We start from the raw sequence: 16,639 nt of genomic DNA, 5'->3' as shown, positions 1-16,639 counted from the left end.
CTCCTTTGACTTTAATATATGCTTTTAGAAGGAAATTAATTAACCAAATTCTTCGGAAGTTTAAGAAGAAATCAGCAGGATAGTATAATTTACCTGTCTGGATTGGGTTCACCTACTAGGGAGAGAAACCCAAAACAACCATGGCTTAAGTGATTCTGTCACAAGAAATGTGGAGATAAGTCATCCAGGATTGGTAGTATGGCTTCACAAACTACTGTATTACCTTTACTGCACCTGCAGATACTGAGAGGAATTAATTGAGTGGACTTTTACAGAGAGATGCTTTCTCTGATTAAGAATTTGTATTCAGAATCTAAATGCACACATAAAAAGAAACTCAACAGTATTAATCACTCATGAAAAGCAAATTCAAACCAAAATGAGATGCTACTATATACCACCAGAATATCCAAAATTAAAAAGACTGACAATACTCAGTGTTGTTGAGGATACATAGCAGCTGAAATTCTCATACACTACTGTTGAGGAATCAAAGTAATCCAGCCACTTTTAGAAAACAGGAATTTCTTCTAAATATGAGGGTCCTCTTACCATATGAGTCAGCAATCCCACTCCTAGGTATTTCCCACAATGAAATGAAAACTTCTGCACCAAGACATGAATGAAAATGTTTATAGCATTTTTTATTTTAAATGTTTATTCATGATAGCTCCAAACTGGAAATAACTCCAATGTCCATCAATTGGTAAATAAGTTGTGGTAGTAGTATTCCATATAATGGAATACTACTCAGTCATAAAAAGGGGGCATTCCAGAAAGAGAAGAAAGCTGGCACAAAGGCTCAAGACAAGAAATAGCTGATGTATTCTTATAGCTACTAGGATTTGGAGGCCAGTGGAAGGTTAAGTGTGAGGAGCTAAACAGCAGTTGAAATAAACCACATACCTTGCTTGCCATGTTAAGATTAAGATTTATATTTTTGGGAAGGGATAATGTCTACAGTTCAATTTAAGCAGTGTAAGGCACACAGATAGATTTTGAGATAAAATAAATAGAAAAGAAAATATGTGTTCAACAGACCATGGATTGACGTATTGCCAAGGAATCCTAACCTGTGCAGGTCGGCTACAGATTCAAAGACAGAGATGAGAATGGTGGCACTTGTTAGGATTTTCCTGAGTGTGTGATTTAAATACGTAGGATAGATGAGGTCCATAAATGTGTTTCTATGTCATTTCCTTGTGCTTGCATTAGATGTAAAGTTTCTCTTTCAATGTTCAGGTTAACACATTATTAAAGTCAGAGAAGTAGTTACTGTGTTGATACAAACCAAAATATGATACTTTTCAAGTAATCAAAAGACTATTTATAGAGGGAAAAAGAACATAATATTTCCTTCTGTCATTAAAGTGAATAAAGTTTTAAGTCTATTTCACTCCAGGTTTTGGCTCTAAAATATACCTTCAAAAGATGAAACCAAGAAGTTAGCATATCAATAAATTACATAGGGTTTACAGGCCACTCCTCCATGTAAGAAAATAAAAAGCTTTGTCAAACAAAGTCCATCAGGAGGGGCTGGCAGTTAGGAGTGCCCGGATGGAAATACAATATTGGAGGAAAAGCTGCATTGTGGTCATGAGGGAAAAGTCGGAACTAAAGACATGAAAGAGATAGAGGAGGCAGTTGCTGGAGTTGGAATAAAGCCAGATTACATTAATGGACGCTTATTGGCAGCTGCTACCTTTGACCAGGTTTCTCCTTGACAGTCCTGAGTGCTCTGCCTCGACGTACACAGTCTTAAAGAGATAACCAGGAAAGGACGTATGTCTGAGGGGATGCACAACAAGTAGGGAACTGAAGTGTAAGTGTAACACAATGGATCAGCTCCAGCAGGTTATAACATCTTCTCTAAGAGCTCATGATCACTTGGCTTCCTTGAATTTCTTTCTGGCTGTGTCATGTATAGCTAAACTCAGCACATGTGTGGACTCTACTGATGTGTTCAGCTCTACCACCTTGTGCCCCAATCCGGTAAGCTGGCTTCTATTGCAAGCCAAAATCCTAATGCCCATTTAGAATTAATTCAGATTGAAAAACAGGCCTGCTTTGTTCCATGTCATTTTCTGTTAGTTTTTTTGTTTGTTTGTTTTTTGGGGGTTTTTTTTTGGTACTTCAGTCTATTCAGAACTTTCTTAGCTTTTGTTAGGTCCTAGTCTCATTGAATGACTCTGAGTAATGAGTAATTAGATATAAATTATACTGCCAAAGTAGTTTTACTGGCCATAATTGGATGCCAAATAAATGTGATTATAATAGTAAGGAAATAACTAATAAAGTCAATTGGAACTCAAAAGAAGCAGTGAAACAATGAGAGATTAGGAAGACTTGTATATATTAAAGAAATTAATAAATTTTAGGTTAACATATCAGAACAAGTTAATACTAGAAGGACCTCTTCCTCCCGACACAAAACACATGGATCAGATATAACAATGGAAGTTTTGGATGTACTGTCAAGCTATAAATTAATGAGAAAATCTACAGACTATAGAAATAAAGGAATGGAAAATGTAGGGCAGTGATGGGTGAGCAGGAGCAGAAGCCAAAATAGCTTACACACTAGGGTGATGGCAGGGTTACCTCACACATTACTGGTTTTGTTACCAAACCAAACTTGAGTCCACTCACCTTCGGGCTATAAAACCAACCTATGGACACCGGGTTGTGGTGAAGGGAAGCTCAGAATTTATTGTAGGCACCATACAAGGAGTCCAGGCAGCTCATGCTCTAAAATCCTCGAAGGGTTTCAGAAAAGCATTTTCAAAGGCAAGGTGAGGACGGGAGTTGCAGGGTGTGTGATCAGGTCTTGGGCACAGTTGTGCACAATTCTCTGATTGGTTGATGGTGGCAAGATAAAAGGGCGGTGTTACAGGGATTAAGATGATTGATCCTTAGTCTTCAGCCTGTTTTGGAGGGTGGGGCTACCTGCTCATGGTCATCATGTATTTAACTTCCATGTGGTGGGGCTCTAGCATCTGTAAAAGAACTTAGCAGTGTGTTTCAAATACTGTTATCTCTGTAGTTCAGGGAGGAACTAAAGACCCTGTGTGTTCCATTTGGCTGATTTACTATTTAAATTGTTACCAGTTCTTCTGGCACAAAGGCTCCTTTTCCTGTCTTTTTTTTTTTTTTTTTCTTAGCATTTTAATTTATTTTTTCCCTTAACGGAGGCACTGGGAATTGAATCCAGGACCTCCTGCATGCCAAGCAGGCCACTCTACCACTGAGCTATACCCCCCACCTTCTCAGAATAATTAATAATAAGTCCCCTTCCAATTTTCCAAGTGTCCTGACTTAGAAGATGAATTATAAGGTTCTCCTAATTAATTAACAGGCTGAAACCAGGTGTTATGCTTGAGAGTACAGTTCTGGCCAAAAGACCTAACTATAAACTTTCTGCATATGACTAAGAGTTATGAGGAGCTGACTTTTCCATGAAATGGAAAAACTTCAGCCACTAACCCTGCTTAGGAAACTGCAAGGAGGTTTGGGTGGAAAAGAAGCCAGTCCCTCAGCCTGTGGGTAGCTGTGGAGCCAAAATTCATTCTGTATGCTTGACTCAAATGATCCCTAAACTGAAATATGTTTGTTAAAACTGATCTAGATATGGTGAAACCCATCCAGTCTAGGTAGAGGTAAATTTGAAATGGGCTGTGGTTAGGATTCTACATCTTGAGTATGCAGCATAAACCAGCAAATCAATCCCTGCTGGAGATGAATTTACACTAGAGATCACAGTCTACTTGAGGAAATGAATCGCTGAGGAAGTACTAGCAGGCACAATAAATAGAAGAAAACGCACAGCAAGGTTACAATCCAGTCTGAAGGATACTTTGAAATAAATATTTATAAGGAAGGAAGGAATATAAATCATACTGAAAGAACAAGAAAGTATTTTAAATAAGAGCAGACTGATTTGCAAAAAAGCCAAATAGACTCTTTCTGCAAATAAAATATATACTCATAAGGAAAAAAAAAAAAAAACTGAGTGGATAGATTTCAGATCTCTTTTATTTAGTTTATCCAAAACTCTGGTGCCTTTTGTTAGTTAACTCTGGAGATTAACTCTTGCATACATATACTTTTAAACAGGAAATAAAGTTAATTTTCCCCCAGGAATTGCACAAGGAAACTCGATGTGTTTTACATGCTTTGATGGAAAGTGATTCCAAACTCTAATTCTGAGCTCTGGATGCCACACTAAATTTCTAACATACTTAGCATTAGTTTTGATTACTATTACAGGTCATAAATTAACATAAAAATGCACACAAAAAAAGCACATTCCTTGGCAATCCCCCAAAAGAACCACCCTATCAAACATTCTAGTTATAGCAACACAACAGGCAATTAAGACAGTCAATCAAATGATTATTGTAACTATCATTACTGGTACATATTCTTAAAAATATTTAATAAATAGCAACATGTTCACATTTATGATTAATGCTGTTATATCTGGGATTTTATAATTGTTTTAAGATTGAGAACAAGGATAAATATAGAGTTGTTTTAATAATACTATATATCTGCTAACATCACTATTGCATAAATGCAGGTCATTTGTCTTTTTTTTTTTTTAATAATTTTATAATTCTAAATGCCTTAAAATGCCAGATTAACAATCCCTTTTTTAAATGATGAAACATCAAGAATAAATTATATAATGATGGAACTTCAAGTTTTCTTTCCAAATAATCTCATCCGTGATGTATTTCACTTTACAGTTCTTTCTTTCAAATCTATGGGGAATAATTACAAAATAGCCTGTAAATTCAATAAAAGCAAGAATCTCTGAGTAAGTCACTGTCAGTTAAGTACCTGTTAAGAATCTGAGATCCATTTCAAGAAACAATTTAACAATGAATATACATACAAAAGAACTGCTATGTTATAAACATTTTATTAACTGGGGAGACCAAATAGTCTTTTAAAACTAAAAGAGAATAAAGTTGGGAGCAAAATAATAAAATTACATTTTAAAGAGAAAAAATAATGTCAGTGTTCTTATGAAATTATCATCTATGGTGGCATAAGTAGAAACTCTGAAGTCTCTGGAGTGAACTGTGGAAGCCTGCTTATGAATAAAATAGATTAAGGGAAGGTAATGCATTTTGCAAGATACTGACTGGATAGGTTTGTACCAACAAAGCATCAATATTTAAATCTAATAAATCAATTTTGACCTATTTTGAAAAACAGAAACAACCCATTTTTCCCCTAAACTGGCAAGAGGATCATTCAGAGTGGAAATTTGATTTTTCATATATGTCATGAGGTGGGTTATGTTAGAAGACACATCAGGTACAAAAACACAACATTTAGTACACATCATAGCACGAGTTCCCCCTTGGGGAGCAGTTAGACTATCGAGGGCCATGTGATTCCATGGGACCATTTTTTTCATAATGGAATCTTCTGAAGTGAGCAAACTAATGGTTTGGTTACTATACTTTACTACTATAATTCAAAGCTTGCTGAGTAAATTTTGTTAAAGATGCTGTGCGAGTGACAGTATCTTCTATTCCCAATGAAGGAACAAATATCATGGCCAATTGATCATACCGTTGGAAGACTAATTGAAACCAGTTACCTGCATTAAAGGTAGATTGGCAGGGGCTGTTTTCAAGGTTGCTGGTTGATGACGTTTAGCCCAAGGGAAACTGTGCATCTTTCTAACCAACCTGGGAGAACCAAGGCCATAAAGTTGCTCCATAAATCCACTGGGTCTTGTTAGGAGCAACTCAATATTTTCCTGGTCATCTTAGCCAATTGGTTCCAAAGCAGTCACTGGTTCTCAAAGGTAATGATTTATTGGCATTGTTCATAAGGAACTCAGCCCAATTTCCTAGTGTTATTAGGCTAACTATCCTCAGTATGATTTAACTGTTCCCAATATGAAAGCCTTCAAACTTAAATGACCAAGGCCTGGTGTTAGCCATATAAATCCATCCCATAATTGAAGGAGGGTCCCTCATAATTGTGAAGTTACATTCTTTGACTGGAATTTAGCTCATTGCTCTGATTGAGCCTAAGTAACTTTAAATAAAATTCATATTTATGGCCATGATCAGAACAAGGGTGATTAATTGGCCAAGTGAGGGGTCCTATCTAGTATCATCAATAGTGGCCCAAACAGAACTATAATTCTTTTCTTCTAAAATAAACTTCCTAAGGGTCATATAGTTAGAAACTCTAAGAGGAGAAATCCATCATGGTAACCCAGGAGTACTACACACACGGTAATTGGCCACAAACCCAGCAACTGGACTGATTTTTGAAATTTTCATATGATTGAGCCCAAGAAAGAAATGTATTTGGTTCATAAGCAAAAGTGTGAGCCACCATCAAGGTAATTAGTATACAGGTCTGGTTCAGTGTCTTGGTTCAGCTGTCTACTTCAGATGTTGCCTTCTTCTTGTCCTGGTCTGGTAGTACTGGTCTCAATTAGTCAAGGCTGGGTGTCAGAAACAGAAGTTGCAGTCCATTCAGAAAAGGCTTGATATTGGCCCCTTCCAAAGTGGCTATAAAGTGTTCTTTATTTGATGTCTTTTCCAAAATGCATAATATCCTGGTTTCAGGTCATGGGGCATCTGATCTTCATCCAGAGATAGATTACTGTGATAAGCTTCAAAAACAAACTTAGAATGTCCTTTTAATAATTCAATTAAACTTTATAATAATGTAACATAGTAGTGAGGAGTCATCCATGAAGTGAGTCTTGGGCAGTAAATATAGAACTTCAAAGACAATTATACATTGCTAGAATTTAATATCCGCAAAGTTATATTGCTAAAACATATTTTTCTCTCTAAAATTGTTCTAATTTTGGCCAAATAAAGCCAATTAAGTCTAATTTCTTTAGCAAAAGAAGTCTGGTTTCAATAAACTTGGCCTGATTATTTACATAAGTGTAATTGATCATATAGGCTGTTTTAAATTTGGCTTTGCTGGAACTTTTCATTAGGAATCTCAGATTGAACTTTTAAAAGGCCTCTCAAGGCCAGGAAAGCCACACCAAGGGCATGTTATCAGATTCTGCCTTCAGTATCTACAGATTTGGGTGAAGTTCTGTCTTCTCAAGATCTCCAAAATATCTTGAGACTTTTGTACCTTCCAGGAGGTGGCCTTCCTCATTTACCTTGGTAAGGCTGCTGGGAACTCTGTCAGCAGGGCACCAGATCATTTCCCCAAGGGGCTTTATGGCTTCATAAAGTTCACCTTAGTTCTTAAAAGCTATCTGGTCATATCCAATTCTACGTACATCTTCAAAATAATGACCATCCAGTCAGAGCCATGGTAATATAAACAGTGTTTCCAATTATGTCCTGTTATACGGGGAACAGTTTCCTATTGAACCTATGTAAATAACTATATTACCATAAAATAAGAATACCCATTAAGAGTTTCCAAATTCTGGAGGGATCAGGTTGAGATAAAAGATAAATGTTTTAATTCTGCTTATAAAAGTGTAATTTACCAAATTATTGGAAGTCATAATTAGCCTAAGGGGAAAGATTTCCTTATATGTAGAAAACAAAGATAAAAGCAATATTTCAGTAATGCTTCAGACAAAAACCATAAAAATTACAACCATATTCAACAGTTCACTCACTCCTATGTAACTATTCCTTGATCTTAATAATCTTTTAAGTGTTTAGAAGCCATCAGTGTTTCCGGTAGAACTTAGAATTTCTTACCCATTTCATCAGTATGATCTGAAATTTATCAGAGACCTGTACTCAGCAAAAAGTCCTTTCTATGAATTGTCTTGAAGATGAAGCATGTTTGCAGAAGGATCGGAGTAAAACAACTACTTGTGAATGACAAAGATTTAATATCAATTCAATTGACAAAAAACTTGATTTTTGCTATGGCATACAACTTTTTAAGATAATAACTTGAATTATGACTCATAGTATATACTAAGACATATCCAATTTTAGAAATTTCATGTACTTTCTAGAACATTTATATTAGTGACATTTACCCATACAATATAATCTAAGACAGTTTATCATCACTCATTTGACAATGCTGCCTATGTAACTTAACATATCAAATAATCCTACTTTTTTAATAGCTCTCTTTGAGATGCTTCAGGGACCCTCTGAAACATTCTAAAGTTACACAGAGGTCAAAAGAACTTCATTTAGAATTTGAGGAATTTTGTCAAAAATATCAAAAAGTTTTTAACACTTGGTCAAATAGATCAAAGATCACTGTGAAACAATATTTATTCACTTAATCAAAGTAACAATAAGATTTTGAAGGCAAACACAAAAATTTACAACTTAAAAGGTAAAGAAACTTACAATCTGTTATCAAAAGTAGGTCTGTATTCCAGGAAAACTTTATTCTCTTAGCAGAGGAAGAAAACCAAACTCTAGTCTTGCACCAACTTACTTTCAATAACAAAAGTTATTTACTTAATTAAATTAAATCTAATTTTAGCCAGTTCTGATCAGGCACAAATCTCTTTTCTCAGGTTTCCTTTTCCACAAACCTCCCACAGCTTTCTAGATCCATATTAGTTTGTCCCTTATTTTCTTTCCCATTTAGAAATAACCAACTTTAGGATAAAATTACTTTATTTTCCTTTAACAAATGGCATTTCTATTCCTCATACCTTCTTTTACTGAAAACACAAATCTTAACTTTCCTTGAATCCTGAAATGTTTCCCTTAATGTTTCTAGTAACTTTAATTACATATATACTACAATCTTTAACTTTAAAAACTCTAATCTCTAGCAAAACCAAGAAGTAATTGTGAACTGTTTGTCATACCAGCATTTCCTGATTGTCAAACCAATGAATATATTCTATAACTTCTAGAAATATACATATTTCTCACAGCATAATTTCTTTCCTCAATGTGGCACAAGATGGGTGTCCGAGAAACTCATACGTCTTTAGTTTTTCTCTAATAAGAAGACAAAAGTAGGTAATTTAGATTTGTCCAGGATTTTATCTCAGTAAGAAATTATCTGGATATTCAATTAATTCACATCACTTAACTTAATTTAGCAAAACTCTAAAGTTTCAAGTTACCAGGATTTGGGAGGAACTGCTTTAGATAGACATATCTAAAACATAGTTATTCTTAAAGGGTTCGCCTAAAGACTCTTAGCTAACGTATTTAAAAGTTTCATCATTCTAAGTTATTTTTCTTGTTGATGATTTTGCAATAGTTATAACAAGATGTTATTTGATTTCTAGTAAATCTAGGCACAATGAAGCTATTATACTTAATATTGATGACTCTAAACATGTCTAGATTCATTAAACCAATACATTTAAACTTAATTTAATATCAAATTTTACTTCAATACTGAATATTTCCCAGGTCGCATAAACCTGAAATTCATTTGGGTTGGTTTCTTTTATATTTCTGAGTATTTATATAAGTGCTTAATTTTCTTTAAACCAATTAAATAGATCTCTTTTACAGATTAATTTTGGTTATACCATCCAGAGGTAAATTATATCCTATCTGTAATGTACACACAGACATCCATACATCCATATAGACACAGACTGAGACCACATAGATTTTCTGTTTGAGTTTACAAAGGCCTCCTTCCCATCCCTCACCCCTCCACCCTGGTTTTTCTTCCTTCCTTCCTTCCTTCCTTCCTTTCTTTTTCTTTCTTTCTTTCTTTCTCCTTTTTTTTTTCAGTCTCAGATTGGAGATGGTCTAGATAAGAGTAAGATAAAAGTTGCTGAGAGTCCTGACAGAATATTTACATCTCAAGGCACAGGGAGAGAAAAGCAAGTTCTGTTCCCTTAGGGTCAGAATTCGGAAAAGATGTTTTGTTTAATCAAGCTGGCTTTCTCTAACTGTGTGCCGAAGTCAGTTTTGGAATGTCAGAAGAGTTCCATCTTGGCCATTTTCAGGGCAAGACCTCCCTCTGTTCCCAACTACATAAGTACTTGCACATATCAGCTCCCTAAGTGTGACACATAAAGCCAGCTGGTGTCCCCATAGGTGGCTGTCCATTAGGGAACTGCTTGGCCTTTGGGACAAAATTTCCCATTATTAATTTAGTAGCTTAGTTCAGATATATGATACGATCTGAACAACTTTCTGAGGACAGTGTGGTGGATGAGATGTGTGCTGCTTCTGGGTCTAGCTCTCCGAAGAGTTGCTTTGGGTTGGTTCAACTCTTTTAAGTGTCATAGTCTCTCCGTCTGACAGTCCAAAACCACCGTGGGTGCTCAGAGCACCAGATGATCAGTCCTTAACTTGTGTATCCTCTGAAAAAGCAGTCTTTACCTAATGCTTGTAATGAGTTTCTCTATGGGACCACTGCCTGTCACAAGGACTGATCCTGACACTTCTGCTAGGTGAGAACACTCTGTGGCTGAAAGAAGCAGATGTCCCTCATTCTTCAGAGCTGAGTAATTTAGTCTCTCATTTCAGTAGCAAACAGTTCATTCAGACCATATATCTACTTGTTTTGGTTTTTTTTTTTTTTTCAGTTTAAGTTAAATTTACAAAAAAAAGCCACCTATGTTTCCATTGAACTCCTGCCCAAAAAATTAATGAATAGTCAATCTAAGAAAGAAATGGAAATTTTTATTAGAGGCAACCTGAGGATTATAACCCAGGAGACAGTCTTTCAGATAGCTCTGAGGACTGCTCTGCCCATAGGAGGTCAAAGCACAGTTAGATAAGCCTTTGAGTTAAAGGGTTATATAGCAAAGTAACATATTGGCAAGTAGTGGATGGTCATGATTCTTTACGTCACTAAGGAGGCAACTGTCATCTCCTAAGGTGTTACCTTGCTGGTACCAGTAGGAAATTGATTGATTGATTGATTGATTGATTGATTGATTGTGTGTGTGTGTGTGTGTGTGTGTGTGTGTGTGTGTGTGTGTGTGTGCGTGTGTGCATGCAAAGGCATTCCTGTGTCTTTTTAGGGGGTAGTGGCTCAAACAGCAGAGCAGATTTTGTTAAATTTTTCTTGTGCCTTAAAATAATTTTGTTTCATCAACAGCCTCATCCGGGAGGTAGGCTTCAAGGTGGCAAGGGATTTAGCTGCTTGGGTATGGTGGGGACAGGGTCCCAGGCACAAGGATCAGCCAATGAAAAATTCTCAGGAGGAAAACTTGCCTCTTACGTTTGAAGGACAGCATGGGGACACTGGAGGGAAAGGCGAGATTAGAACTGTAAACTGGTGTATGTGTGTGGGGGGGGGGCCTTTTGACCATTGAATTAACCTTATCAATGAAATGAAAACTATACATTGTCTATTCACACTATTATAACTGTATTATAAGGTCGAAGAAGTAGGTGTTGTTCTTTCTGACTCTGTTATGAATATCAGAATGAAAAGTGGTTTGAAGCTCTAATTATTCAACTCAATCAATTGTGCAGAAATTGCTTATAACTTCTGTGTTTATGATTTGAATAATATGCCTGAGGTTCCTTTAGCAGAGATTTAATTTAATTGGTAGTGGTGAGGGTGGGAAGGGAGGAGTTTACGCCTGGGCACTGGGTTTTTTAAATGCCCCCAGGTGACTCTAATATGCAGCCATGGTTGAGAAGCACTACTCTGGTACCTGTACAAGTTAAAAAAAAAAAAATGAGAGAGAGAGAAAAGGCTTTTCTCATTCCTGCTCCCATACTGAGCTTCCTCCTTGCTGCTTTAGCTCACTTCAGTTTCACATCACTGTCTAGGACTCCAAAACCACAAATCCCCTCCACAGAAATCTGGGACCTCTCCAGCCACGCCACTGGAGAGGGAAGGTAGGGCAGGGAGCAGTTCTCCTTTGCCACCCCATTCATGAGTTCCCCACAACACCAATCAACAAGACTGAGTGTGGGTCCCAGATGACCAAAAAGTTTGTGCTGGAGAATGATAGCAGAAGAGCAAGGGCAAGAGTGGGGGAACATGTTGGCATCAATCACCTAATAAAAGAAATTTTAAGAACAAGGCTGTCTAATATTCAATTTCAAATTTTGGCATGGTCATGGTAGGAAATATCTTGTCTCCCCAAATCATCTGTTTCATTTTTGTGTGCCTGGCACATTTTTGGCACAAAACAAATTGTTTGTTATACAAATGAATGAATGAATTCAAGTGGGCTGAACACACAAACAACAAGCCCCAACCCATCCTTTCCCAAGCCCTCCAATCCTGCTCCCCAGAAGCAGTCAAGTTTACCTCTTTAACGTACTAGCCCTGAATAATATGTTTATGCTGCTCATACTGGAAGTATCACTGGCCTACTCACTTCCTGCTGAGATAGACAAGGGGAACTTGCCTCTTATGTTTGAAGAACAGCATGGGGACACTGAGGGTAAATGCAAGATCAGAACTGTAAACTGGTGTGCGTGTGTGTGTGTGTGTGTGTGTGTGTGTGTGTAGGGGGCCTTTTGACCATTGAATTTAGTAAAATTAACTACTCCAAATTTTCCCTACTTATAGCACCTAATAAATTACATCACTATTGCTAGCTTCTCTATTGGCTACATTTGTGATATTAAATAATATAATTAAATGTGTATTTCTTGTTTCAGGCAGTATCCCTTCACTTTGTCAAATAAGAATATTGTATCCCATACCATTCTCTTCATCTCTCTTTTTCTCTTTTACATGATCACAGTTAACATTCATAACCTGTTTTGTAGCCACAGTTAAAGGATTCTTGCTTTGTCTACAAGTGAACTGTAAATCTGAAAATCGGTAAACAATGTACATGTTGTATCTGCCCAGGCAAGTTGTAGTCTATGACTATATATATATATATGTTTTTGTATACTTTGTGCTATACACCTTCACCCCTACTAGCCTCCTGCCTTTTCCTTTTTGTCTTGAATTGTCTATTTTTATGACATCATTAGTATACGTTTCTCCAACACTTTCAGGATACTCGCACATCTGGGAACACTTTTGTTTCTGCAGGAAGTTCTCCTACATCTCCGTAGCCTCCTTTCAATTAGGATGGGTGGCTCTCAGTTCTGCTGCACAGTTGTCATCCTGGAACTTGCCCTTACTGCTTTGCTGAGTTAGTTCCATTGTTCATACATCCACTCTGCTCCAATTTCTCGGGCAACTCCCTTGTTCTACCAGCTAGCATTCTCAAGTAAACATCCTAAAAAAAAAAGAGTATTTGGGAGATAAAACTTTCTCAGTTAGTGTTTAATTTTCTTTTTTATTCTGCCCCCATATGTTGTCCATAGTTTGGCTGGATATAGAATTCCAAGTTCAAAGTCATTTCCCTGACTTGGGAAAGTGGAACTCTTAGGGAATTATTTAGCTCCTAATACCCAGTCCTGTTGATGAGAAGTCTATTAGCAGCCCGATTCTCATTCCCTTATGGAAGACCTCTCTTTGCTCTCTGGAATCTTTTAGGATCTTCTATTTATTCTTGCAATCCTGAATGGTACACGCCTACATGCAGGGTTTTTTGTTTGTTTGTTTCTTTTCTCCTGCTTAGTGCTCAGCAGATCTTACACATTTGCAGACTCATGTCTCCCTTTAGTTCTGTATTTTTTTTTTCTTGTAAGTTTCATCCAACCATTTTCTCAGTTCTATTCTGATGTTGGAAACGTCAGTTAATTCTGTATAAATTATTTTGTCATACTTTCTGTCTCTGACTACTGTTCTCTACTTTCCTTCTCTTCTCTAATCTTGTACTAATGCAAATTGAGCCTACAAGCTGACCTCACAGGCAATGGGGCAGAGAAATGAGTCATAACTCATGTTTCTTCCTTCCATTTAGTTAAAGGCTTACCCAACATCAGCCCTGCTGGTTGGGTGAGTGAATGTTACCTATGGTGGTGTGAGCAGAGAAACAAAGTTTCTGACGGTATGGACTTACATTGTAGTAGAGAGAGACAGACAATAAATAAAGTGTTGCACGTCAGGTGTAGTTCTAGAGCAAGCAGCTGTAGTGGAAGCTTTCAAGGAGGCAGGCAGCATCTTGGCCACCGATGGGCAGCAGCAATCTTTGTGGTTTGGGGGCCCAGAGTAGGCACCCCCAAAATATGCCTCAATGGCATGTTGATTGTTTTGAATTACAGTTACTGAAGAAATGGCCAGCACAAGAGGGGACTCTGACTCTCCTTTCTATGTTCCTGAAAGCAGGAAATAAATCTCTCATGCGAAAGATGCACTCCCTGCATCTGGAACTAGACGGACACCCTTTCACCAAAGATAGGGAATTTTGGGCCGAGAAGACTATATCAACAAACCTTGCTACTTTAATATCCGAAGCCCAAACTGTTTAGATTCTTCACTAATTGGGCACCCAAAACCTAATCCTTTGTCCTATCAAATGCTTACAAATTTACTGTCTTTGCCTAAAAATGATAAAAGCTGCTTGTTTTTAGCCACTTCTTAGGTCCTATTTCTATGAGATCTCCATGTGCCTGAATTAAATTTGTTTCTTTTCTCTTGTTAATCCCCCTTATGTCAATCGTATTAGCCTCAGGATAAAAACTCTAAACAGTTACAAGGGGAAATTCCGCCTCCCAGACAGTGGACTGCTCATGCTCTGTGACTTTGGGTACTTTTCTCAGAGTTCTACCTATGTTTCTGCAGCCCTCCTACGATTCTTCAATACCCCATAAAAATTATTTTTATCCTTAATTTATCTAGAGTGAATTTGATGAGTTCTGTTCTCTGTGACTGTACCTGACTGCTATAATAATCACAAAAATAAACTGTATTTTTACCAAGCAGCCCCCTTGATATTTTTCTTTCTCTTCCCTGAGTTCAAACTTGCAGGAGCAAACTTCATTTTAAGTAGCCAGGACCAACTTCTGTCCCCAGTTTTCTGTGTAGTCATGGAAGCATTTTTTAAAATTTGCCATCTAGGTGGAGAATGGAACTGATGAGAATTCCAAACTGACAGCTAAACAGAGGTATTCACTGTACCAAAAAGTATCAAAGGGCTTGAGGACAAGAAATCTGAAAAGTATTTGAGCTTCTCAGAGTTTCAATAAAGGAGAAACTGTTTTCCTAGAATGGTTTCTAGAACCTTCTATAACTGAGTCTTAGTCTACCCAACTACCACATGGAACATGGTCCACTGACAGAGTTACCTAATTTGTGAAATACAACAGTTTATTTTGAGTAATTTACATTAATTTTTGTTTGTTTGTCTCTAGAAAATGCAAAAATATACTATCTTGGTCAGCTCAAGTTGCCATAACAAAATGCCACAGATTGGGTGGCTCAAACTCAGACACTTGTCTTCTCACAGTTCTGGAGGCTGGAAAGTCTGAAATCAAGGTGCATTCTGGCTCGGCTCCTGGTGAGCACTTTCTTCATAGTTTGCTGCCTTCTCCTGCATCCTCACCTGGCAGGAAGAGAGGGCTCCTCTTCTTCTAAAGTACCAGCTCTACTGGATTACAGCCCTCATTTAACCTCTATTACCTCTTTACAGACCCTATCTCCAAATACAGTCATATTGGGTTAGGGCTTCAGCATACAAATTGGTGGGTGGGGAGCATAATTCAATTCATGGCACAAACTTCCTAGAATTTTTATTTTAGAAAATGTAAAAATATTTTAAAAAATACAATCCAGATTAAGCCCAAGATTTGATATGCCCATTTTATTTGATCTGAAAATACCACAGGAAAACTCAAAGTGAAAACAATCCATAAAAGAAAAGTTATATAAAGTACTTATAAACCTTCTTACAGTTTTAAATATTTCAGTTCTCTGAATTGGCATAGCTTTCACAAACTTAGTTCCTTTAAAGGGATAATATTATGAATAACAGAAAATTAACTTATGCTTCACTTTCTGAAACAACATTAACGTACAATGAACATTAAGCTGTCAATAATTCAGAGAAAAACAAAAAAAAATAAATTTACATACATCTATTTTTTCTCTTAGATTGTGTAATCCTGGAGGAAGTCTGAGTCCTATAATTTTCTTCTAGGCTCTGCAGATTGAAATATCTGCCAAGGGCAGGTATTAAGTTTGTTCAATGACAACATTTAGCAAAACTTGAGAACTTAAAAACTATTTGAAAACAGAAACTGATGTATTTCAGATTTTAACTGCAAAAATAATTAAGGCTTTGGGGGGAGGGCAGACAGAAAGACAGCTCTGTATAATAGTTTATGCAACCAATCACTTCTTGTGTTTGTTTGTTTGTTTGTTTGTTTTTAATTTCTTGATAATACCGAATAGGGACACGCATTACTCCCTTCTTTTCTAACTTTCCTTGCATCACAGTCACCTGGAGGGAGAATAAAAAATACACATTTCTGCCCTTGCTGCTCCTTGAAAAGTACTCGTGAATCTTGGGCGGGGCTGAGCACCTAGATTTTAATCAGTGATGCCACTGACTTAAGGAAGGGGGACCGCAGTCGGGAGGCCGGACTTCCCGCATCAGACCCACTGGGGTGGGGCCTGGGCACCTGCGGTTCGGTGAGTCCCCCCAGGAGACTGTGATGCAGCGTCAGGAGCGGAAAGCACACGGAAGCTCAGGGCGTCGGAGCCCAGGCCACCGGGGGGAGACGCGCTGAAGTGAGTTTCCTGGGGCGGTGATCTCGGTCCTTCCCGGGCGTCCTCGGCGTGGGGCTGGCGCACACCCACCCCGGAGACACCCAGGTGCTCGGGTCGCGGAGGCCGTGCGGCGCGCGAG

General features: G+C 37.5%; 1 non-coding gene across 1 annotated transcript; it reads right to left on the bottom strand.

Moving 5' to 3' along the window:
* Nucleotides 1–3,186: 3,186 nt before the first annotated feature.
* Nucleotides 3,187–3,259, bottom strand: TRNAA-GGC. Its single transcript has one exon. It is a non-coding gene; the product is annotated as a tRNA-Ala (tRNA).
* Nucleotides 3,260–16,639: the final 13,380 nt, after the last annotated feature.

This window comes from Camelus ferus, chromosome 29 (assembly GCF_009834535.1).
Source record: "Camelus ferus isolate YT-003-E chromosome 29, BCGSAC_Cfer_1.0, whole genome shotgun sequence".
Taxonomy (NCBI): domain Eukaryota; kingdom Metazoa; phylum Chordata; class Mammalia; order Artiodactyla; family Camelidae; genus Camelus; species Camelus ferus.
This window is presented reverse-complemented; position numbering and strand designations above follow the sequence as displayed.